Source organism: Sceloporus occidentalis, unplaced genomic scaffold (assembly GCF_023333645.1).
Source record: "Sceloporus occidentalis isolate IW3139 unplaced genomic scaffold, rSceOcc1.0.p SCAF_31, whole genome shotgun sequence".
Lineage (NCBI taxonomy): Eukaryota > Metazoa > Chordata > Lepidosauria > Squamata > Phrynosomatidae > Sceloporus > Sceloporus occidentalis.
In genome coordinates, this window is record NW_028317011.1 from 5,272,856 (window position 1) to 5,300,818 (window position 27,963).

Below are 27,963 nucleotides of genomic sequence, written 5' to 3' on the forward strand. Positions count from 1 at the left end.
ACCACTGAGCATTCTGGGCATACAGACACTGCTTGGTCCCATGTACCTCCACCACAATTGTTTAATACACATTCACCTTCTAGTATCAGATATGCATAAATGCAATGTCCTCAGACATCACAATATCAGGGCTCGATTCGATATTAAATTACTGTAGATCAGGGGCGTCCAACATGCGGCCCGCGGGCCAAATGCGGCCCGCAAGACCTCGAGGTGCGGCCCGCGTAAGATCGGCAGCCAGGGCAACCAATCTTACGCGAGCCGCACCTCAAGCCCTGCTACTTACTTGTGGGAGGGTCTTCTGGACTGCACAGAGGAAGCGGAGTTCACATGACATCCTACTTCCTCTGTGCTTTAGCAGAGAAGGCAGAGGGAGGCCGCGCCCCCTGCTGAAGTCTGTGAGCGGCATCGAGGAGCTGCAGTGCAGGTAAGGGGGTGGGGAGGGTGTTTGTGATTGAGGGAATGAATCTGTGAATGAATGATTATATGAATAAATGAGTGTGTGTGTGATAGCATGGATGTGTAAGTGCTGGAACCTAGGCATGATGGGACTGTGATTTTAGTTCATCCCTAGAATAAATCTAGGGAATCCTGAATTTGTAGTCGCAAAACTTTCAAGGCCCAGAAATCAGTGAGAGGAAGAGTAAAGGTTTTGTGTCATTTTACTTTATTTTAATCTGCATATTTTATTAAAGGCCATATTTTTTGTCACAGTGAAAAATGAGTGCGGCCCGCGCACGTATACAATTCTGATGAAGTGGCCCACTGCAGAAAAAACTTGGACACCCCTGCTGTAGATGCTACCTTAGACATTGTCCTCATAGTGCCACAAACCTCCTATATTTGATGGATAAAAAAAATCATAATACAACATCATAAAATATAATTGAATCATCATTTTAATGCCACAGAACCTTTACTGGCTAGCTAAACATGTGAAAGGTGCAGTCAGCATGTACTTAATTCAGCCTCACATGTTCAGCAGTAAAGCTTGACGTCTTTATTAAGAATGAAAAGTTACCCTGTTCTTCATAAATTCGCTATGCATGCATAAGTGGTTTGTATTACATTTTTCAAATCAGTCACTGCATGTGTCTAAACTGATGACTTGCTTGGGTTTAATTTTCTATTTTCAGTAAAGATCAGTGTTCATCTCAATTTCTTTATTATATAAGCAATACTTTGTAATGAGTATATTTTAACTTGTAAAAGGAAATTACAAGTTAAACTCACTTTCACTGATCACTTGAATAAAATATAGGATGACAATCCGTAAAGTTTAAGTTGTGTTGTTGGTTATTTGCATATGACTCATCAATTTATATGCAAATATATGTAATTTTTTCTATGCAAAAAAGTACCACTCTATGCCTGACCTAAGGCAGCGCCTCCCAACTACCCTCACACCTAGTATTCAATTATTAACATGTGGAAGGTGCTCCTCCATGGTGGTCCATAGATCTGTTATTTATGTCCCCCAGTGGCCACACTGTATGCAGTATAGTTTAGAAATAAAATTTTATTGTGACACTGTTGGCCTAAGTGTACACTCCCGATTCTACAAGCAGATGTTGTTTTAAGGCAACCAAAAACAATTAACACAATAAAAAACAGCAATGCTTGTTTAAGCTTAAGGGGAAAAAAGTTTAAGGAAATGTAGTAAATGTTTATTAAATATTGTATTTTTGCTTAAACTTATTTTTATTATATCATCATCCAAAAGAAGAAAGACACAACCTTTAATTGTTATATATTACACAGCATTAAGAAAAACAAAATTAACATGTATCCTTTATGTATTATTTTTCTTCAAAGGGTGAAGTAATGATGGCACTTTTTTCTATATTTATTTTTTTCTGTAGAGCGTGTAGTCATCTGAGATTATTCGATGTTGAAGACAAATTATATCTCCAATAGGAAGTAATGAGAGTATTCAGCCTTTAAAAGGCAGGCTCTATATTCAGCCTGTAAAATCCCATAATTCTCCAGTATATTATGCTGTTTCAGCAGTCTGTTGATCATGTAGCAACCATATGGTGAACAAAGCTAACACTGCGGATTATAAATATTATATACAGGCATAATCTGGGCAGTGTTTTTTTATACAGTACAACTAGATTCATACACTTGTGTTTTGTTTTCCCTTACAGATATCTTTAATACGCAAATCAGCCATACCATTATGACCACCTGCCTAATATTGTATAGGTCCCCCCTTTTGCCGCCAAAACACCTGACCTTTCGAGGCATGGACTCTACTAGACATCTGAAGGTGTGCTGTGGTATCTGGCACCAAGACGTTAGTAGCAGATCCTTTAAATCCTGTAGCTGTGAGGTGGACCTCCATAGATCGGACTTGTTGGTATAGCACATCCCACAGATGCTCGATTGGGCTGAGATTTGTGGCATTTAGAGGCTAAGTGAATACCTTGAACTTGTTGTTGTGTTCCTCATACCATTCCTGAATCATTTTTGCTTTGTGGCAGAGTGCATTATGCTGCTGAACTGTGCCAATACCATCAGGGAATACCGTGGTTATGAAAGGGTGTACATGGTCTGCAACAATGCTTAGGTAGGTGGTATGTGTGAATGGCAGGAACCAAGGTTTCCCAGCACAACATTGCCCAATGCATCACACTGCCTCCACCGGCTTGTCTTTCTCATAGTGCATCCCAGTGACATGTGTTCTCCATGTAAGTGACGCACACGCACCTGGCCATCTACGTGTTGTAAAATAAAACATGATTCACCAGACCAGGCCACCTTCTTCCATTGCTCTGTGCTCCAGTTCCTATGCTCATATGCCCATTGAAGGCACTTTTGGCAGTGAACAGCGTCAGCATGGGCACCCTGACTGGTCTGCGGCTATGCAGCCCCATATGTAACAAACTGTGATGCGCTGTGCATTCTGACACCTTTCTATCAGAACCAGAATTAACTTTTTCAGCAATTTGAGCTACAGTAGCTCGTCTGTTGAATTTGACCACACGGGTCAGCCTTCGCTCTCCATGTGCATCAATGAGCCTTGGCCGCCCATGACCCTGTCGTCGGTTCACCAATTTTCTTTCCTTGGACCACTTTTGACCACTGCAGACTGGGGAAACCCTACAAGAGCTGCAGTTATGAAGATGCTCTGAGCCAGTCGTCTAGCCTTCACAAATTCTTACTCTTGCCCATTTTATTGCTTATAACACATCAACTCTGAGGACGAAATGTTCACTTGCTGCCTAATATATCCAACCCACTGTTTTCACTGATCGGTGTATGTGTTACATGATTCTTAGAAAGTAAAAGAACAATATGAAGAACTTAAAAAGGTAGAATTATTATTGAAAGTGTTAATATTTCCATTCTATTCTTTTTTAACATATTATATTTACGATTAAGCAGAAGACTCTACTTTGGCACCTTCTATTATTTATACCTTTTTCTCAAAAATTTCTATGGCGCATGAAAACACAGCTCATAGCCATAGCATTTTATGTTATTTGTTATTTTATGTTATTTTATAGCAACAATGCTATAACCATTTTGGATAAAACTTTCATGCAGCTATAGTATGAACAACAGTTGGTTGAAAGAGTTAAACAATAGATCCAGTTTTTCTGTATTGACTCAAGTATCAATTCTCTTGTGTTTTCCACCTCCAGACCTCATCAGCTTGGAGCCTGTGATCTCATTTATTTTCTTCCCTTATAACTAAGTTAGTCAATCTACTTGGGCTGATGGATGGTGGTGCTCAGAATAGGTGAAGGAGCAGAGGGGCCTTGAGGCTGAAGCTTGTCTACACTGCAGGTGTGTTGTCAGTATTTAGACAGCACGAGAGGTGTCATCAGGAAAAGTTCCCCGATAGACAAAGAGTGGCAGGTCATCAGTCATATCCTTGAAGTTTTCAGTGTGTGTGTGTGGCATACACCAGGCAGAGATAGTAAATCAACCTACAATCAATCTAAGATCTCTTGTTCATTTACCCCACACACATTGGAAGATTACTGACAAGTGGTATTTTATACCACTAAGTCGAAAATTCAGAATTGATTTAACGGAATGGGCTATTGATGAACAGAGATGAATAAAATCTGTTTCTTGTTGATTTGCTTAATTTGTAAAATAATTCATCAAAGTATATAAAATAAAGTCTATAGAGTACCAAAATAAAATTTTATAACAATAGCAATAACTGCAATATTTCAGAAAATACAGTATTGCCTTTTATTGCAATAGAAATTCTAAGCTACATTGCCGACATAGAAGTTGCTTTAAGAAAAAAACATACAATTCACTCATGTGATTACTAAGAAAATATAATTAGAATGTAATTACATAAACCAAATGAAATTTCAATTAATACCAAGTAGTGTTGTCTCTGGGACCTTCACGGTAAAAGGCAGGTAGTTCTCACGTTTGTGGTAATCTATATCCAAGGGAAACAACTGCGTGTGATTCCCAACTATTTAAGGGACTGCATACATCTAGAAGCATAAGCTGATGGGCCAAACCCCATTAAATAAATAATGAAACATCATAGAACCTCTTTTTTACCATCCAGACAGCTGCTATATTGTACATTGACGCAGCATTGATATTGCCTCATGAGAATGAATAATATTCAGAGACGACGAATAGGGAAAACTGTATGCAATGTATGCAAAATGGGAACATAATCTCCCTTAAACATAACCCCTAAGTATTATGCTTCACTTAATATTATCCTAGAACCAATTCTTGCTGTGATGTTAGAAGGAGCAACCTCTATCCTAGAATGTTACGTTATATAGCCACCATAGTCTAGTGTTACCATACACATAGCAAGGAGAAATGTAACAAAGCATTGGGTAGTAATAGCGAAAAGAGTTTGACAATTTTACTTAAGCTGTGATGAAAAATATATTTATATTTGTATGTAATGGTACGTGCCTTCAATTTCAGAAGCAGTGCATGTTGATAACAAAACTGCAACCGATCTAACGTTAACACTATTCTGCAGCATATCACACAAACAATTAGTGCCGGTCTAAGTACAAATACACTGCATTTTTGTAAGTTTACTAACATGGCTAAGATTTGAACAACCAAAGAGCTGATGATCACAACATATTGTATATTTCTCAACAGGAATTTGTGAAGGACATTGCCTACCCATTAGTTCTGAGTAATGGGGCATTGCTGTTTTATACCTAGTCACCACTCTGTGGTATGTTATTTATAACAATAAGATTGTGAAATTAGTTTATTTGTGCATGACAGATTGACGCATGCAAAACACGGAATGCTATTTTTCTAGTATTGTGGCATATGCTGAATGATAGAAAACATTAGCTTAATATTTCATAATTTTTCAACATGTGGAAAACATGTTTCATATTTCCTTTTTAGTTGTATTCATTGGCAATGATTTATGATTCTGATTATTATGTTATACGTTTCTTTCTAATATGACCCAGGTCATACATGGAGGTTGAACAGATATTTTAAAACCTTGTGTTTTATAGGAATGATAAATAGGGCTTGCGATAGGGATTGACAGTAAGACAAAGAGATAAAGAAATGTATTCATAGAACTTGAATGACAAACTTCAAACAAAATCATGAAAATGATACAGAGTGGCATATGCATAAGTACAACAGTAAGAAAAAGATGCGTATGTCTATGCAGCTGTCTGTCTACAACTACAAAATGTTTGTGTCGATGTCCTTGTCCCCATTATGGCTGTCCAGAGGTTGGTATGTTGATGTCATCATTGCATTGTAAAGAAGAGCTTGGATGACTTGGTGTAATGCACAATTAAATGAGTGAGATCTGGTGTCACCACAATGATTAAACTATGTATTATGCAGGACCAGTTCTGCCCTTCTTACAGAATGAACTTGCCAGGCTTGCCCGTTCAGCATGCCCGTTGAAGTCAGTTAGTTGAACCCATTTTAGTGAAGAAACCCTTAGAAGAATTTTCACCAGAGGATGGTATGATATTCACTGGGATTTATAATAGCTATATGGAGCTATCTTAAAATCTTAAAATAAGTTATACATGCTACCATGGAAGAGAAAGATAAACATATAACGTTAGAGAAAATGGCTACAAATGTTAATTGACCAAAACGTATCTAAGTATCCTGCATAAAGAGGGTAAGTTCTGTTTTTCTTCCAGATACAAGTCATTATCTAGTGCTTCTCAACTTTCTCCTGATGAACGCTGTAGAAGCATAGGTTGTGAATGACAACATAATAGATCATATGGGTTTATAGGACAGGCTACAGGCTGTATAAAATCATCATGGGTTGTGAAGCAGCTTGGATCACACTTCAGATATAGTTTGTATGCTTTATAAAGATACTTCAGTATATTCATTAACAGTCAAGTGAATGTGAGTTGGACAAAACTACTAACTTGTATTTGGATGTATTAGTACAGCAAACTTCCCTTGCATCTATTCAATTGAGGCACAGCAGATGCAAGATGATAATTTGAGGAGGAAGGAACACAAGATAATCAATCCATTTAGAAATATTTCATAAAAAGTGCATAGCAAAATAAGTGGGGGCTGGCAATTACCTCCCAATTCACCAACCCACCAACCCTATGTGTGGAGCCATTGAACCTACTCATGCCCCCTTTCACCCTCCAATCTTTGGTTCAGAAAGGTAAATAGGTAAATATGTTGTGTTTTTTTCAATGTGTGGAAGCACATAATAGTATCCTTTGCACACAAGTATATTATCTAAAATGGGATTAACATGCAATTTATTAAAAAATTAAAAAAGGTATAAAATAGTAAAAAGAAAGAAAAAAGTTTTGTTTAAGTAAGGGAATGTGCTTAAGGATTTGAAAGTACAAAATGGCACTTTTCAGAACAGTAGACAGCAAGTCCCCTGGCTGCTGGCATTCCTAGCAGGAGCGGTCAGACCACCCCCTCCACGGCAGTGATGTATGCACGGAGGTCATGTTGATAAAGCTCTAAAGCACACTGGAAATTACACTCTTATTTTTAATACAAAGGCTTCACTGGAGCAAAACAAATAAGTAAGCTTCCTTTAAAAATGTTCTCCGCATAAACTATGTCCAGTGCCAGTCCCATAATTAAAATGTCCAAATGTGTCACAGTGTAGAACATGAAGACATTATGATGGTTGAGCTGCTGTTAGGATCTGAACCCTGTTTAAATGGACAATTTAACCAATTGTTGGGCTGCAGAATGTCTATGGTTTATACTCAACAGTATGAAGAAGCATAGTCAATCAATACATTCTCTTTGCTTGACAAAACCTTTCATCTACAGTACACAAGGTACTGTTCCTGAGAAATGTTGCTCTATAAGGTTTGCTATTCATTATACAGCATAATGAGAATTTTAAATAAAATCTAATAAACTGAATTTTCCCAGACGTCCTCAGAGACCACAGAGCCTTCTAGGTCATTCCAGAAATAGCAATTTGAGATAACTAACAAAATACAATCAGGTTTTACAAATGGTTAAGATAGAAATGACATCATTTTAAATGAATGGGTAAGGTAATCCCTGGGTTTTATTTACCGAAGGTGGCGCTTGCAGGCGGGTTTGCAGGAGAGTGTTTAACTTCACTGGGTATTTTAAAGGACAGGCTCTCACAAGTTCCTCCTGCTGGAAAATCCAAAGTTCAACTAGTGAAGCAACTGATCAAGAAATCTTACCAATTTAACTATGCATTACACAGGACCAACTCAACTTGTCTTGCTCACTGGAAATGTGTCCCTTTGTTAATATTTCTGGTACTCAAAAGAAACATTACATTTATTTATGTAGCACCAGCAAATTCCATAGTGCTTTACAATCAGAGTCGGCAGGATAAATATAAAATCACAAACACTAACTGGTCCAAAAGAAGAAGAGCGCCCTGCTCTTGCAAGCTAACTAATCTAGTTGGTTGAGGGGAAAGTGAAAGAGTAGGAGAGGCAATATAAATGAGGCAGATCTTTATATGTACTGTACCTCCAACGTTTTTATCCAAAATATGATCCTAAGAACAATTACAAAACATAAATCATTATGATGTTTCTTAGAAAGTCACCTTGAAAAACAGTGTCACAAAATAAACAATACATATTTTAAGACTAACATTATTATTCTACAGACATCACTCAAACAAGTTGATTAAGACATAGTAGCAATCATTCAAAAATATTGACTTTTGCCCAAACACTGTTGAATAAATACATTTGTCAGAATTACTCACACTGGATGAAATGAAATAAAGCCCCAGGACAGGTTGACTTAAACCAGTGGTTACTTAGGGACTTTAGTTCAAGGACTCCTATTTATTTGGTGGAATGTCACTCAAGCATCAGAAATAGGGATTACTGTGCGTATTCAAGGTACATTCAGGAAATTACACTCCGCTAAGCTGTACACTAAGATACACTCCACAAAAAAGGATTATTATGGTATAATAATCGGGGATGTATTTTACGATATCTTTATAGAATGTGAACATGATTCTATACCCAATACCTTTTACCAATGTAATTGTTTTGCTTTCTGTGGAACGGAAGAACGAAAGTAGACAGAACCAATTTTTCTAGACTAGAACAATTATTCTTTCACCTTAAAGTGCATATTACTAAGGAGGGTAAAGATTAGAAAATATTTTAATATTTTAATAGTAAACAATAAAAGCCTCATATCAGTACAGCAAAGAAAGTTACATGAAAAAATTAAATATTTTTTGAGCATTAAATACAGCTCTGAATAGCTTAGCAATGTTTAGCATTGAAGAAAACTTGCATTTATTTCATATTGTCCCAATGACCTTCTTTTACCGGCAGGTTGTATTTTATTGGCAGTAAGTATATTACGTGGCAAGTGATGAGTTCAAGCCTCTTCTATAACCCAAGTAGCTGGGGGGACTAGTAAAAAGGCAAATGCATATGCTGGGATTCTGCAGAATCCTTCCATGCATTTTCAAAGGGGGATCACCCAAACATTAAAGTAGCAACTCAGCTAGCATATGTGTTAAAGTGCTTAGGACAGCTAGAGAGTTTCTTTAACCCCTTCGTGACAAAGGCTGATTTTACTTTTTGTACCCTTCGTGACAATGGCCGTTTTAACATTTCTGCGCTGCTCGTGTTTAGCTGTAAATTTCTTCTTTCCCAATTACTGAACCCACACACATTAGATATTGTTTTTTTCAGGACAAGAAGGGCTTTCTATAGATGATTGTATCGTATTATTTACTATTAAAAAAAGTATAAAATATGGTGAAAAATTTAGAAAAAAATGACTGTTTCTAACTTTTAGTTGAAAAATCTTTTACTCATCTATAAAAGGTAATAAAAAAACCTGCTAAATAGATTCTACTATTTGTCCTGAGTTTAGAAATACCCAATGTTTTTATGTTTTTTTGCTTTTTTCTGCACGTTATGGAGCAATAAGTACAGGTACCGTTTTGCTATTTCAAAGCCATTTTTTCCAAATCTGGTAATTCTTCCCCCCATGTGCCATTTCGGGTATCTTTGAAGCCGGCCAATGCAATTTACCCCATCAAGTCATATATTTTTGAAAACTAGACAGCCCAGGGTATTCCAAATGCTGGTATTTTAACCCTTTCCAAGCACTTATTCTACCATCAGCCTTTGTCAAACTTTATGGTAGTAATTTTTTTGCATTTGTTTTTTCACACACATTTTACTTTAGGTATAAATAAACAGGTTCTGGTATATGTCACTATCAAAAAACACCCCAATATGTGTTTAGCAACATCTCCTGAGTACAGCGATACCTCACATGAATGATTTTGCCTGGCTGTTTGGGGGCAAAAGGGCCACATTTGGGGCATGCACATTTTTCAATGTTGCACTTTGGCATTTGGGGATCCACTGCCCGTGCCCTATTTGGTACATCTTTGAGCCGGGCCATTTCAGTATGCCCAACAAAACCATATATTTTTGAAAACTAGACACCCCAGGGTATTTTAAATGCTGGTATTTTAACTCTTTGCATGCACACATTTTACCACCAGCATTTTTTTAAAGTTTGCAGTAGTATTTTTGTGTGTGTATTTTTCCCACACACACCTACTTTATGTATGAATTTACAGCTCCTGGTATATGCCGCTGTCACACGACACCCCAATATGTGTTCAGCAACATCTCCTGAGTACAGTGATACCCCACATGCATGGGTTTGTCATTTTTGGGGGGAACTAAAAGGCCACATTTGGTACGTGTGCATTTTTCTAATTGGAAATTAGATGTGTGGCCATCCTTCCCCCCGTGTTAATTGGGACCTTGTTGAACCCGGCCAATTCAATTTACCCCATCAAATCATACATTTTTTAAAAGTAGACACCCCATGGGCATTTAATATGCCAGTATTTTAACTCTTTCCATGCGAGAATTGTTTTAAGCTAATATGCTAATTTTAGGACTTGCTCACAAAAATATATTTTTTATATATTTTTTTTTTTTTTTGCCTTTTTTTTTTATTTTTTTAACATTTTTTTTCAACTTGAAGGTTCCCCTGATAGTGACATCAGTGGGAAATTATTTTTACATTTTACTGTTTTTTTACTATTTTTTTTCTAATTATTATTAATTTTATTTTTAATTTATTTTTTCTAATCACACTGTGATTAGAAAGCTGAGCTCCATTGACTTGCATGGTTGAATGCAGTACCTATATTCAACCTGCAAGTGGAGCCAGAGTTCTCTAGAGGGTCTGGAGACCGTCTAGCGAACTTTTTAGACTTTATTGTTTCTTTATTGAATTTTCCCGGACCGCCGCCATCTTGCAGATGGCGAAGATCACCGGCAGCTGCGGCTGTGGCCGCTCTCCGGAGCGGTCACAGCCCATCCAAAGGTAAGTGTTTGGTGTCGCTGGATGCCTCCTGATCGAGGCATTCCAGCGACACCATTTAAGTTTACGAGGCGATCGTTGATCGCCTCCTAAACGCTTTTAAAACGGGCGTCCGCCGCCATACAAAGTATGGCGGATGTTGACGCCCCGGGGAGGGGCCAGAGATGGCCCCTTTGTGCCGATAATGGCGTTGCTGAATGCCTCGAGGTCGAGGCATTACAGCAACGCCGTTTCGGTGCAGAAAGCGAAAATAGATCGCTTTCTGCACCCGTTTAATGACGTGCCGGTCCTGGCACGTCATTTGTCGTTATCGACATGAATTTCCGTGACGTGCCCGGACCGGCAATTGTCATCAAGGGGTTAAGCAATGATGGAGGCGTGTGATAGGTTTATAAAACTGCAAATGTATAGTATCATATTCTATTTAAAACTCACTTGCTGTAATTTGCAACATGGTATCTTTCAAATAAACTAAAAAAAGAGAGAGTGAGACTGTAAATGTGTAAATAAGCAGAAGAAAGCAGAAGAAAACCTTGAACGCCACTAAACAGGAAGTCCCCACAATCATGCTGTAAAAAGCCCTTGAGACTATACATAATATTGCCATCTTCTTGAAGGTTTCCTCACTTTAATCCAAATATCATTAGCTTTCAAGGATTAAAACACTTCCCTTATCTCAGCCTGAATTATTAATCGTTAAAAATGTTTGCATTAATCTACTCATTTCCCCTCCCTGGAGGTGTTCTAGCCGCACACTCAATCCACTGGTATATTATTCATTGTCAGTAGCACACTGCCTAAAATCCCTCTAACAAGAACAGATGCCAAGGTCAAATGTTAACACAAGCTCCCATGTCAACATATGTAGCAGTAGAGATTTTTGGGGGACAGTATGTTTAACTTCTTTGTGTTTGAAAAATTTTGGCCAACCTAAAGCAATTAGAAATTGTGATTTAGTAACCGCCGAAAGACTGCTTAGACTGGTTTACGTGAACAAACAAAAATAAAACAAGTGAATAGTCAGAGTAATAAATAGATAAGTGCATATCATTGAAACACTGTGGCATCATACAGTTTTTTAAGACAGACAATCTGTCTCATATCCTTAATGTTCTTCATGTCGCAGTAGAATGTTTGGCACCATCATTTAGCTATTAAACACAGACCAATCCAACTAAATATTGATGACACCTTTTGTTTCATGGTCATCAGCCTATGTTCACTGATACTTAGAACTCATGACTGTCTCTACACAGTGCACTGCATTACTTGTAACTTGGTATCCAGATAAAACACATACCAAATATGCTTAACGAGTCTCTGGATTAAACTCTTTAGAGAGAACTAAGCTTCTTTTTTTCTTTAATCATGAAATCTGTCTACTTTACTACACACAACAACAGTGTTGTTGTCAGAGCCTTGGGGTGAATACCTAGACAAAAACGACTGTGACTGAAGTACACCCTAATGGAATTATAACAGGTCAAAAAACATGCTTTTTTTCTTCCATCGCATGCGATTTAAGTGGGGTTTACAGAGTAGATCATCCACTGCATTGTTTTTTCTTCACGGTGAAATTAGAACATGTTGTGAACTATATTTGCAAAAGTCTAACTTGGATGTAATGTAGATTTCTTGAAAAGGATTGGGTTTCGCTTGTTAGGAATCAGTTCTAAACGTATTACAGCTGACGCTGACAATTATATGAGCAAACCAACTACAGCAGCCCTCACCGTTACCACAGTAAAGCTAAAATGATGTAGATAAATTCCTCCCATTAAAGATCAAAAGGCACAACTTCACTTCTCCATAGGAGGCTCCATAGGAGGCTGATGGTGTACCATGTTTCTCGTCAGTGGGTGAGAGAGTTGCCACCGTGGACCAAAGACCTAGAGAATCCAGAAAGCCCATATTGTCCTCTTATGAATGTATAGAGATGGAAGGATAATAGGTCTCAATCCTATTTTTTTTTAGAATGTCCACATTTCCATATTCTAATAAACTGGTACTATTAAACATTTACATCCTTTTTCCTGTACAGTAACTTAGTACAATGAGTCACAGACAGGAAAAAAAAGTCTATGAATTCCCATTCAGGTTACCCAGTTTACTTTTTTGGGCTTATTTATTGTACTTTAGTGTAAATGTGGTTAAAATGAGTATAAACACTCAGCATTTGTAAAAGTGAGATGTTAGAATTAGTTTGCTCCGTACTCCCAGCAGCCTCTGGAGATATCCTCTGTTGTGCACTTTGACATGGTGCTATATTAATGATGCATGCGCCATACATAATATATAACTTTATTGATATCCCAATCTGAACACTGACATACAAGGTTCACATTGAGAAAACTGACCTTAGTAGGCATGTTTTATTGAAATAAAGCACAAATTGGAGTACATATTTCCAGTTAGCGGCAACATTTTCAGGAATAAAATATTTCTGACATCTTTTTTTTTTTACCACTTAAAACTGCTTCATTGATAATAACAGAATGATTTAATAATGGAATTAAAAAGAAACAGTAACATTTGTATTATAATTAATGCCTCTTGCATTACGTACTTTTCCTATACTTTTTTTGTTGACAGGTATACAGGAACGTATTTCTCTCCATTAAGTTTATTCTTAGTTTTTTTGCTATTAGAAAATGTAAAGAAAATGCAATTTTTAAGTCCTGGGATGTTGCTTTCTTTTTTCATTTCAATGGTTAAAGTGCGACATGCACCGAAAGCTTATTGATAAAATAAAGAGTAGGACCATATATAATAATCACATTTAGAAATGCTGAAAATTATCACCCCACGTCTATTATGTGATACAGTGAATTATTTTATTAGGTTTTTTCCCATTATGTTTACTCCCCCCTACCGAATATTACCACAGCTTTTGAAGTTGTAAAAATATGGATTATTGGCACATATGTTTTTGTCATGGGCCATATGTTTATCCACTCCTTGATTTTGAGAATTAGAGCTGACGTTGGTGTGGACATCAAATTCTTTTTTTACCAAAATATGACCCCCAGACTGAATACTTAGGAACTTGAGACATTAAGTAACTGATTATTTTTAGGAAAGCATTGATCAATAACATTGAGCTAATACTTCCCAATTCTCTAATGAGGCCATATTCCTTTGAGTGATCCACTTACTGTTGATGGTTTGTTGGGACTTGTTTGACAATTCCAATATGTGATTTCAGGACATAGTATTTTAAAATTGGAGCCATGAGTCTGCTTGCAATAAGGGATTGTGTTGTGATTGTTGAGCTTATATATGAGACCTAAGCTTCCTTTATGAATGGCAGTTCTACATATAGCCACCACAATGTCTAGAGAAACTTTAAGTGGCATTTCCATAATGGCTGGATCCTTTCGTGCACCTTTTTGGGGTTTTCTATAAATTCTCTTTCTGTAAATTCTGGAAAGGACTGGATAGTGCACATATAATATATTCTGTGCCACCTATGATTTGGGTGGTTTTATTTCTAGGTCTTTTGACTGTACATGCCCCACTAGGCTGAATGTTGTCAGCCCTCTCTTGCTAGCAGAAAAGGCTAGCCTGGGTTTGTGTGTATGCTATAGCACTTGGCACACATCTTGTGAGCAAGGCTAAAGTTGATCTCTTTCATACATTTCTCTTTACTTATGCTCATATATTCTCATATATTCTCATACATTTCTCTACACTTATTCTATCATATACTCTAAATAGGCACTGTAATTGTAAATGTGTCTTAACATGGCACTAAATAGGAGAACAATAAGCAAACAATTAACTAGAAGTAACAAAGATGTTTGAATCAAAACAATGTCACTGCTACTTCTAAGGACAGAAGTTTAATTACAAAGCAGGAAAGCAGTGCGTTAAATAATTTTCATACATACATTCAGGAACATGCATTACAATGTGTTTTGTTTTTGAAATCAGAACCCATCCAGATGAACTTTATGGTAGACACATCTAATGTATATTTAACAAATTCCAACCCCCTAACTAAGCTGGGCTTACATGATTAAGAACACGCAGACAAGGTAAAATTGGAATGGATTATATTTAAGTGTAAATGTAAACTGTAAAACACTTTTATTTAGTTTTCTGGGTCTTTTTATTGTTTATATAATAATAATTTTTATTAATCCAATTATAATCCAATTCAACTATAATGCAAGCTACAAGCCATCATGTATACTGCTTATGACTTGTATTAGAAGAGGAAAAATATAACTACCGGTATCAGTATAAAAATAGTTATCTGAAAAGTGTACATGTATTGTAAAAGTTAGTTATTTTGGCAGATAAGCATGTACGTTTGTGCTTGGTTATTAGGATATTGGGGGGACCTGTTGCTAAATCTAAATGGATAACTTTCATCAGCACAACTGAGGGATTAGAAGTCTACTTCACATATCTAGTGATAGTATAATTACAACTGCAAAGATACCAGTGGAAAATGCAGAAATGAGCTGCTCCTTGAGAATTTTGCTGAATTAGAAGAAATTGAGGTCAGCCCCTCACTACGCATCTTTAATGTCGAACGATGATTACATTGTGTCTACATGGCTTGGCGTGAATTAATCTGCATTCAAAGAAGATTGGATCCCAGTGCAATATTAAGCGGTTACCAGCATTTTAAAAATGTTTGGATTTTCAAATTTTCACCTACATTACTGTGGGCAGGAAGTTTGTTAATGTAATTGTATGGTAATTTACTACTCATGAGAATCTGCACCTGCTTACTTTTTTAAAAGCCTGAGGTAGTCATGTATCAATTTCATAGAAATTATATTCAAAGGGAATATGAAGCAATAAATCATTGGCACTGACAAGCATTAGGTTAGGGAGAAACAATCCCAGGGACTCTGCTTCTTGTGGCTACAACTTCCATCATGCTCTGCCAGCTTTTTTTCATACTAATGGTAACATGTCCAGGTCTACATCTCCTGGAGGTGAGCTGGATTTGCCTGCAAATGAGGGAAATATATTCAGAGGATGGATTAAAAACAACTTAAATCCAGTTTGTAGACAATTGTGTATAGTGGTGTAGGTTGACTATTGTGCTGTCAGACATCTTGCTCAAGGGGCTAGTTACAAGCAAGATACACTATTGGGACACCTGACCATTATACCAACAGGGACTTTGATAACTTTGCATTCTAAATACAGAGACATTAATATGTAGTTGGTCCCCCCTTTGCAACTATAACAGCTTCCACTCTTCTGGGAAGGCTTCCCACAAGATTATGTTTATGTGGGAATTTTTACCCATTCATCCAGTAGAGCATTTGTGAGGTCAGGTACTGATGTTGGAAGGTTTGGCTAGTATTCTCCATTCCAGTTAATCCCAAAGGTGTTCAATAGTGGTTGAAGTCAAGTTCTTCCACACCAAACTCATCCAACTATGTCATTATGGACCTCAATTACCAGTCAATGCTTGACATCGAGGCATTACAGCAACACCGTTTAAGCTTAGAAAGTGATCGTTGATCACTTTCTAAGCTTGTTTAAGTCTGATGACGTGTCAGGCACGTCATAGGTCGTTAAGTGACCGTTTTGCATGACGTGCCTGACCCGGCAATGGACGTTAAGGGGTTAACAACTGTGCATAGTCATGGCATACTATTTGACCGTAGCTAAAGCATTCCAGCTCATCTGGCATCTTGATTGCGGCGGGTGGAGTCCTTTTACCTTCTGCAGAGTCTGTGCCTCTTGTCTTATGTAATGAGCTTATGTCATGAGTTTCACATGCTCATGTATATGGATTATGGAAAGGCCTTTTATGCAGAGTTACCTTTGAGTCTAGATGAAGAGGCTTCAGCTGTTGTTGAACATGGTAGTTCAAGTGCTGAGAAATGTTTGGTTCTTATTACTACTTCCGATTGAGTTTAAGTGATAAGGGAACATTCTCTGCTTCACACAGCACTTACTTTTAAATGCTGACAATACAGACGTTGAAAGGAACAAATTAGTCCTGGCAGTATAAGGCCAGAAGAGGATAAATCACAGGTATGCTTCTGATTGCTATACTTTTTACAGCTTTTGAGAGTACACCATAGGTAGGTTGTTCTACCTGCCCACCGGCCATTTGCCTGAAGTGTCTCAGGGTCAGTCCAGTTCTAAATGCACTAAATCCCTGCCTCTCCATATTTTAAATATTTTCTGATCTTGAGAACTAAAAGTCCTTGATAAAGACCTTCCATTAAAATATGGTGATCCTTAAATAATGATTAAACAAAGGCTCAGTTACGACCACAAAATCTAGAAACTGGAAACGTGGATATTGGTGTTTATAATCCATGATATAAATAAGCACGAAACTGATATGCAACACAAGGCACTGTTGAGAAAAAATATACTTTAAAAATAAGAATCAGTGATCCAAAACAAAAGTAATTTAATTTTACAATAGTAGACTACCTCAAGAGACTTCCTGTAAAAATCAATTCACCAATAAAATACAAATTAAATAAAAGCTCTAAGAAAAGTACTTTTGAAAGCACTCTAGTTTGGGCTTCTCAAGGAATAGCATCATTGAGAACAAAAAGTCTACCATGTACATATGGTACCATGTGCGAGTCACGAACACATACAATATAAACAAAAATGTCCCAAAAACAGCAGTCTTGGGTAATTTATTGATCCCAGTTAATACTCTAATCTCAAAAAACAAAGTTTTCCTTTGCCTTCATACACCTTCTGACCAAAATTTAAAACACAGTGTTCATGAAAATAAATGTACCTGAAATTGCTGCTCAGGACAAAGCAATTTATTACAACTCAAAATGCTGCATATTAGCCACATAACGTATGCATCAAGTTACCTATCTTCCATTTTTATTAATCAGAAAACAAACTGATATCGGGGGAAGAGTACTGCCCAATCTGTATGTGAGTGCAACATTGGCAGAGCAGCAACCACTCAATTAGCAGAAACACACACAAGGCAAGATGTGGTTCTTAACTGGCCAACCTATGCTGATTCTGACTCAGTCTACAGCCACTAAATCAGTCTTCTGCAGCAGATATTTGAAATTAAACCCTATGGATTTGTGAGTCATTAAACTATTGCCTCTGGCTCTCTAGTTGGTTTCACATTATGGATGCATTTCTTTATAAGAAACACTTTGTTAGCTAGAATCTGAATGTACAGCAAAGAATCCTAGGAAAGGAAGCCATAATGTGTAGGTGTCCATTAAGGAGCTTCTAGTGTGCCTGCCTGAATCCTACTTCTACCCGCATGATTTTTTTTTTTTTATATACCTCTTCCCCTTCTATAATACATCATCCTGCCTGTCTGCATAGTATAACATTATCCCTTTCTTGTGCAAACATAAAACATACAGTGACTCTTTGCTCTGAATTTTCTCTTATTGCATTATTCTCTGTCGCTCTTCTATATCAGGGATGTTCAACGTGCGGCCCGCGAGCCAAATGCGGCCCGCTGGACTTTGAGGTGCAGCCCACGTGAGCAAAGCTGGACTGGCCCGGTTGGTCTGTGGGCTGGCAGACCACATTCAAAGCGGTCAGCCGGCTGCGAAGTTCAAAGCAGCCGTCATTAAGCGGCCAGCGGAGGCGGTCTTACAGCCGCATGACGGGTGGTTGGGCACATTAACCAATATAAAAGGGGTGGGGGCATCAATACACAAGGGAGGGGGTAGGCTAGGGCATCACATACATCAATACACAAGGGTGTGGGGGCATAAATGCACAAAGGGGGGCAATACACAAGGTTGTGGGGGGGGCATTAATCAATAGTAAAGGGGGCCTGGCTGGGGCATCAATACACAAGGAGGCAAAAATACAAAAGGGGCAGTTAATGACAAAACAGTGTAGAAAATAATTTTTTTATGCTTCAGTGTGGCAGAACCTGTCCTGGTGTGTGTGTGTTTGGGTGTGGCAGAGCCTGTCCTGGTGTGTGTGTGTTTGGATTATTATTATTTATTGTTTTATATAGCGCCATCAAATTCCGTAGCGCTGTACAATAGGTAGACAGGACATAACAAGTAGTATGTAACATAGCAAATTGACTAACAGAGACAGTAGGTGAGGAGGGCCCTGCTCAAACAAGCTTACAGTCTAGAGGGAGTTGGGTGTATTACACAATAGGTAAAAGTGCCGTTGTTAGGGGTAGACCAGCCACGCTAGTAAAAGTATTGCAGGAGAGGGACTAGGAAAGGTGAGCTAAAGGTATATGGGAGTATGGGAGGGTGTTAATGTGCTATGTTGTAAGCATCCTTAAAGAAGCGGGTCTTGAGGGATTTTTTTAAGGAATAAAGGCAGGGGGAGAGACAGATAGACCGGGGGAGGGCATTCCAGAGGATAGGGGCAGCCCTTGAGAAATCTTGTAAGCGGGCATGAGAGCTAGAAATCAGAGGAGAGGATAGAAGGAGATCACTGGATGAGCGAACAGACCGGTTAGGAGTGTATTTAAAGATGAGAGAGGAAATGTAGGGAGGGGAACCGCTGTGAAGGGCTTTGAAAGTAAGAGTGAGGATTTTGAAATGAATCCTGAAGTGCGCAGGCAGCCAGTGAAGAGACTGTCGGTGTGGCAGAGCTTTTCTTGGTGTGTGTGTTTGGGTGTCGGTGTGGCAGAGCCTGTCTTGGTGTGTGTGTGTCTGGGTGTCGGTGTGGCAAAGCCTGTCTTGGTGTGTGTCTGGGTGTCCTGGTGTGTGTGTGTTTGGGTGCTGGTGTGGCAGAACCTGTCCTGGTGTATGTGTGTTTGGGTATCAATGTGGCAGAGCCTTTCCAGATGTGTGTGTTTAGGTGTCGGTGTGGCAGGGCCTGTCCTGGTGGGTGTGTCTGGGTGTTGGTGTGACAGAGCCTGTCCTTGGGTGTGTGTTTGGGGGCAGTGTAGCAGAGCCTGTCCTGGTGTGTGTGTGTGTGTGTGTTTGGGTGTTGGTGTGGCAGAGCCTGTCCTGGTGTGTGTGCGCTTGGGTGTCGGCATGGCAGAGCCTGTCCTGGTGTGTGTGCGTATTTGGTCATCTGGTACTTTACTTAGTGAAGGAATAAATAGAACTAGTTAATGTTTACTTATCCAGAGATAAAACTCCCTCCTGAATTTGTAGTCAATTTAGAGGACAAAACTTTCAAGGCCCAGAAATCAGTGAGAGGAAAAGTAAAGGTTTTGTGTTATTTACTCTATTTCAATCTGCATTGATGTCATCTTTATGCAGTATACATCGATGCCGATGAGTTAAGATTCTGTCTATTTTACATATTTCCATAAAATGGCCACCAAAATCCTCAGCACCAGGCCCATGATGCTCTTAATCCGGCCCTGCCTCCAGTGTGCGTCAGCCAATTTAAATCCATCTTGTACCCACAGTGTGCTCCAGCCTTGTGCAGTTTTATTTGGCTAAACTTGTTTTAAGTGGTTTGTGGACTGACTTTGTTTTACTGTTTAAGTAATTTATTATTGATAGAATGACATATCAAAGTTGATCAAAACAACTTTTCCACTGCTTTTTTCATATCGCCAAATTAACCCTGTATTAATATGCATTATAGAGCTAAAAGGCCATATTTTCTGATGAATTGGCCCACTGCAGAAAACACTTGGACACCCCTGCTGTAGTTCATATATTCTGATCCAACAGATTTCAACATTTATACTAAATACAAAGTGTTTGCAAAATGTAATTGGAATTGTTTAAACACATCCACGTTTCTCTATTTATTAGAGTTTTGATAAAGTATTATTATATCTTTCGAAAAGGAGTAATAATAAAAAGACATGGAAATATAATTGAAATAAGAAATGTGAGGCATAAAACCACTTTTTGTATATATTATAGTTGATGGAACATTAGCATACAAATTGTTTGTGCTGATATTCACATTTAACAATGCAAGCTTAAGTGATGGCCATTCAGGTGTACTTATTGCAAATATTAATCTAGTTAAAATTTGATTATTAGAAAAGACATTGCGAATTTTGTCAAATGAAAAAGGCCAAATACATTATGTTTAGGGGGGGGTCGCATTCAGCGTTCTTCAAGACTTGAATGCATGTCTTGAATGGATAAAGACTTAAATATGGGTCACTTTTTGATGGGTCTAGACAGAGGCTATTGGTTAAGGTTTTGCAAAGACCTTAATTATCTTTGTAACCAATCAACAATTTATAATGTAAAGGAGTAAGGCATTTAGAAGAAAAAAAAACCATATTTAGTTACATAACTGAATTTATAAACACATTTCTGCTGTTTCTAGGCCTAGATTGACCATAAAACACACAGGGCAAATGCCTAATGGGACAGAATGCTTCCAACACAAATGTAGCATGTAAGAGGGCCTACAATGCTGTTAAGATGACTGGTCCTGCACTTAACAACTTGCTAAGATGGTTATAGGCACAAAATGTTCAGGATTTAGGAAGAAAATGGATAGAAAGTGGGTAGAGTTCCATTAACATAAGTGGAATCTAGATGGGAAGTACTCTTGACTTCCTTCATCTGCACCTGCCCCCCTAAGAAAATGTTGCTTTAGGCACGTACCTAGTGGGAAGAACAGGTAGACTCTGTCAACAGGTAGACTTCCTCCACCAACGTGACTCAGGTGATGTCGCTCAACATTTTTGTAATCCAAGGCACATATTCTGTGGACAAAATACATATTGCTATTTGTGTTAGAAAGCAAGCACAGCTATATTTTTGGCACATAATTTGTTGGATGTTAGCGGAAAACAACTGCGATAACATTTTTAGAGTAATCCAAGTGAAATATTTTTACAGGTAGGCTACAGTCCCAGTATAAGCCAATAATAAATCCCTAAAAAAAGATCACAGTGGGAACTAAATACCCCCAAATAAATGACAGAACTCAAAGGGGATCAACCATACATTGCAATTAAATGTTTATTATTATGTTACTTCAAAAAGCCCAGATCAAATGCACATTTTGTTAGAACAAGGTCAAACTCCTCAGTAGACAGCCCATTCTAACATTATTTCGTAGCTAAAAGTATCTTAATTTAAATATACCGCTACATTATGTAGCATACCAAGTTGCGTATGTTTTCTCCAAACTCTATTGTATAGTAAAAAATTCTTCCCTGCGAATTTACATTTGAATAAGAATATGGTTTCAGAGGAATGCCAAGTACACAAAAAACTATATAAATTGTGTGAGCATAGTAACTGATATGGAATTACATTTGACCACCTGAGGATTAAAAAGGGACTTTATTTTCACACCCTTTAGTATCATATTTTTTATTTATTAACCAAAACACCTTATAGAGTGTAGTTTTTTCCCCCAGTAATCACGTTTTGGATATATTTCATCTTAAATTTTAACCACCAAAAAACTCCACCAAATCCGACAAATATCATAATTACATTGGCTTATTTAGTAGATAGGGTATGTAAAATGTAGTAAAAGTGTTAGAGATGCTTTAAATTTAGTTTTTCACACTTGTATTTATGGTGTCACAAGTGCACATCATGTACTATCTGCCTGTTTTTTGGCAACAAAAATAAACAAAAGAAACTCACAAAAATGTTAACAACATCAGACACACTAAATTAAAGCAGGCATATGACCATCATCTGGTTGCAGAACTGTAGAGATCTGATGGCTTGGCCAAATCAGGGGTGGACTGACCCATCGAGCACTCGGGCATGGACCGAGAGCCTGCAAGGGTCGGGGGACCCGCGAGGGTCAGGGTGGGGTCTGCAAGAGCAGGGCCGGTTAGGGTGAGATCATGGATCTTATATGCACTTATGTGAGAACTTATGTGAACATGAATGTCTTTGTATATGTGCATGTAAACATGAATGTCTATGTATAAGTGTGTGAGCATGAACGTCTATTTATTCGTATATTTCTGCATGAATGTCTGTGTGTAGGTGTATTTGAGCATGAGTGTCTATGTATGTGTATGCTCCATTGTCAAAGCATTCCTGGGTGTACATGTACTGAAATGGACACAAAGCTTTAGGCATCTGGCAAGTCAAGTCTAAGGTCATTTTAAAGACAGAAAATAAAGATTACAAAAATTCTCATATATGACCATAACAGTGTTTATTTAAATGTCTCAGTAAATATTAAGATTCAAGAAGCAGTACGTATTACATGAACTGCATGAAGTGTCTGAATCAATTCAGTGCTATATAATTAAAATCTAGGAATAAAGTAGATTTATTGCTAATGGATCTACCATTTGATTACACATTTATTCAACAAAATGTTTAATGATAATGCACATCAGATGTACATTTGAAAGTCCAGCTGCAGGAAATATGCTTTTCTATCCCAGCAAATGAGATTCATCAGGTGTTGATGGAATGAATAGTGATATGGTTGTGTGGACATCAAAGCTGTCCATCGGCTAGAACAAATCCTGTCTTGCAGTAAAGCAGAACAATATCATACATATGTGATGCCCAGCGGCGGGGGCGGGCTGGGCCGGGGGGCAGGGGGGCAATTGCCCCCCAGGCCGCCCTAAATCCGGGCCGGTGGGCCGGACGGACGACCGGCAGACTAGCATTCAATGCGGCTGCGGCCGCAAAGTTAAAAACTAAGCGGCCGCGAGCAGGATTGAATGCGGCCGTCATGCGTACCTGGGGGGGGGGGGAGGTGGGCGGTCCGCCCCGGCTGCCGCTCATCTGAGGGGTGCCACCATGCCGGCACGCCTCCAGAAACGATGCGCGCGGCAACTGTGGCTGTGCGCCGGGACTTGATGTCAAATCCCGGCGCACAACACTGAAGCCACGCCCACCGTCTGCCGCACTCAGTACACCGGAAGGACAGGAAAAAGAAGAAGAAGAAGAAGAGGAGGAGGAGGAAAAGTGAGAGTGAAAGAAGAAAAGGTAGGAGAGAGTGGATTAGTAAGTGTGTGAGAGTGATGGGTGTTATGCTGAATGTTTGTGAATGAGGGTTCCAGATAGCATGGATGTGTACGTGTTGGGGGATAGCTTGGCATAGGGAGTCCGTAATCACATTCCTTTCATGCCCAGATTCCAGCATGTAGTAGCTGCCTAGGCATGATAGGAGTGTGATTGCTGTTATAAATAATTTTTTGGTCCAACTTCGGTGTGTTAACACTTTTATTGGACAGAATAATTCAATGACAGTATTAATATATATATATATATATATATATATATATAATTGCAAACAGCAATCACACTCCTATCATACTAAGTCAGCCATCACATGCTAGAACCTGGGCATGATAGGATTGTGATTGTTGTTATATATATGTGTATATATATATATGTTAATATTGTTGTTGATTTTTTTGTCTAATTTTGGTGTTACTTTTAATAAAGTATTTTAAAGTTTTTTTTGTTTTTTTTTCAGTTTTGGCCAAGTGAATGCTGAATTTTTAGTTTCAGTCCAGAATTTTCATTTCGGTGCATCCCTACTATATACTATGCCAGTCACTAAAGTGGTAGGCCTACACCACATCAATGTTTGGCTTAATATATAGTGATAGGGGTTGTCAGTGTCTGGCTCAATGTATAGGCACACATTGACGGTGGTACTGCATAATCCCTAAGCATATAATGATAACAAATATGCTGTACCCCTGTCAATGTTTGCCTAACCATAGAAACTATGCAGTTTTAAAGTGTGTGTGTGTGTGGGGGGGGGGGTGCCACATACAGGGTCTGCCACAGGTGCCAAATACTCTAGGTACGCCCCTGCATCATGCGGCAGTCAGACCCAACGGCCATGCCTCAGCTCCTCTTCCCACGTCTTAAAAGGGGTGTGATGAAGAGCTGAGGCATGCGGTGCGTGCACGCCGGCCACTTTAATTTCATTAGGCGCTGGTGATGTGACTGCCGCACGACGGCCGCTTTCAATGTCGCTCGCAGCCGCTTTGATGGTGCAATGGGCCAGTTGACTAGACTTGCCCCCAGGCCTTAGGCTGCCAGCCCTCCCCTGCCCAGCGGGCAGACATTTTTTCATGTTAAAAACATTATAGGTTCTACTTTTCAAAAAGATCCATGGGAGGGCTTGCACCTTCTGGACAGAGGAAAGACAACTTAAGTGGACTTCTCCCAATCCCACAATTAACACAAACCAACATACACACAAATATTATTTATTATTTTTTTCAACCACTTGCACAGAGTCTGTCTTCAAGCAGCTAGCACACGTTGCAAGCCAATCCAATTCTGTATGAGCTCTGAGGCCAATTGCCTCCCATGGGCCACTGCGCTCCTGAACATTCATACAAATATGTTACTTATCAAGGTGATTTTCTTGAATTAAAAAGTAAAGTCTTACCTCCTTTTTTTCTGGAAGCTTTGAATTTTGCTAGGTATCGGTGTATCACAGTGTTTTATAGCCCCCAAATTCACACTCAAAGTCTATACAAAACAATCACATCATTTAATTTATCAACCAATTTTATTGAGACATTATTCTTCTTTTCTCACACCTAGGTCATAAATATTTGTGTCCTTCTCTGATATTTTCAAATACGATTGTTCATTTACCAAGTTAACTAAGCATTAATGTTTGCATCTCTACAAGATTCCAACAAAAGGAGCCTATTTATATTAAAACAGATTAAGTCAGTTGCCTCACTTTATTAATATCCTGAGAAAACCATCTTGTGAGTCAGAGATCACTGGAGTTGATTAATCTTGGCCTGAAGTCACAATGCAAGTTATGAAATGTTTTATTTTGTTGGTTGACATCTGGTGTTTACTAGCTTGCTTTAGCCCTCCTCCCACATTAAAAACGCAGCTGTTTAACCCATTCCTGTTCTGTGCCATTGGGATAGCATCAATAGTGTAATAACCACAGTCACAGGGGTTGCAGCTGTGACCAGGCTCACACCTTATATCTCTGGCACTCATATACTGTTGCGTCCCTGCTTCTCTGTGCTAGTCCCATGCCGTTTGGGGGAACAGGCAAGATATTTGGCAAAGATGGAACATGTAAGCTGTTTGGTGGCACTGACAAGCTTTGTGGACAAACATACACACATATATTCAACCACCTAGCACAGAGTCTCTCTTCACAGCTTGCACATGTTCCAAGCCAATCCAATTAAGTATTCGGGAACAGGCTGGCCCAATTGAGAACAACACTGTAGAAGAATCGGTATGGGCTTGGGGGCCAATTGCCTTGTGCCTGTGCAATTCTTTGCCCTAAACAGCCAGCCCGTGCCATCTTTGCCCCAAACAGCCACCATGTGCCATGCTTGCCTCAAACAGCCTCCCAGTGGCATGCTTGTCCCAAACAGCCTGCCTGTACCATCTGTGCCATGCTTACCACAAACAGCCTTCCGGTGCCATCTTTGCCCCCTCCACTTCACTCATTCACAGATAATTATTCACAAATACTCATTCAATCAGTCATTCACACATGCTTATTCATTCACTCATTCACACATACTCATTCATATGGCGGCACTGCTGCCTAGGTATACATGATAGTGTCTGTCTGTGTATGTGTCTGTCCGGGTATACAAGTGTGTGTGTCTGGGTATGTTAGCGTGTGTCTGCCTGGGTATGTTAGTGTGTGTCTGCCTGGGTATGTATTTGTGTGTCTCCCAGGGTATGTATGTATATTGGTGTGTGTCTGTGTAGTCTCTTTGTTTGGGTTTATGCGGCTGTCTGGGAATGTATGTTACTGTCTGTCTGGTTTACGTATGTTAGTGTCTGCCTGCATATTCATGTATATCACCCTGGATATGTTAATATGTGTCTGTTTGGTTGTGTTAGTTTAAGTATCTGGGTATGTTGGTGTGGGTGTCTGGTTGTGTATGTTAGTGTGTGCATGTTTGTTAGTTTCGAGTGTCTGTGTGTGTTAGTGGTGAGTGTCTAGTTATGTTGGTGTGAGTGTCTGTGTGCGTGCGTTAGTGTAAGTGTCTGGATGTGTGTGCATGGTTGTATATTAGTGAGAGTGCCACTCCCGAGGTGAGGCCATGGATCTGCCCCCTGAAGCGAGATGGAAGCCTCACACTCCCACCTGAGAACCTCATCAAGGAAGTGATGGGAGAAAGGGGACAGATAGTAAGAAAATGGAGAGATAAACAGAAAATTATAGAAAGAAGAGAGATAGGGAAAAAGGGGAGCGATAAAGTAAAACGACATAGAGGAGATGAAGAGAGGAGAGATACCGTATTGGCTCGGATATAGGCCGCACTTTTTCCCCCCACTTTAAGTCTTTAAAGTGGGGGTGCGGCCTATATTCGGGGTCTAGCGCCCTACGCCCGGGACATGCAGTCCCGGGCGCCGGGCAGGCAGCTGGGTTAGGATACAGATCCCCCGCCGCGGTGCAGGGGACCTGCATCCTACTCCCCGATACGCTCAGACAGCCTCCCCTGCCAGCACTTCCCACGGGGGGGGGTGCCGGCACGGGAGGTTGTCTAAGCGCATCGTGCGGTTGTCTAACCGCACGATGTGTTTTACCTCTGGCCCCCCGCCTGACTTACCGGAGCAGACTCCCGGGTGTCTTGCGGGGCCGGCGGGGGACATCTACGCAATACGCGTATACAACTTCCGGTGCCGGCACATCCGGCACCGGAAGTTGTATACGCGTATTGCGTAGATGTCCCCCGCCGGCCTCGCAAGACACCCGGGAGTCAGCTCCGGTAAGTCGGGGGGCAGAGGAGGACAGTGGCAGCATATCTCGGGGGGCAGAGGAAGACAGTGGCAGCATATCTCGGGGAGGGAGGAGGACAGTGGCAGCATATCTCGGGAGGGGGGACGGACAGTGGTAGCATATCTCGGGGAGGGAGGACAGTGACAGCATATCTCGGGGGGGGGCAGAGTGGCAGCATGTTTTTTTGGTGCTTTTTTAAAGAAAAAAACGTTTTCTTTAAAAAAGCACCAAACTTTTAGGGTGCGGCCTATATACGGGGGCGGCCTATATCCGAGCCAATACGGTAAATAGAAAAGGGAGAGATGAGATGAAAGATGGGGAAAAGGGGTTAATGTGAAAAGAGAGATAACAAGAGATGGGAGGTGAGATAAAGAGAAATGTGAGAAATTAGATAAAAAAGAAGAGCTAATGAGAATGAGGGAATCAAAGAAAAGAGGAGAAATAAAAGACATAAGTGGAGGTCGGGAAAAATGCGAGATAAAGACAGATTGTAGGATATCTGGGTACTCTGGAGCTAGTCCTATGTGTGCAATCTAGGTGCTAGGCCATCAATGCAGGTGG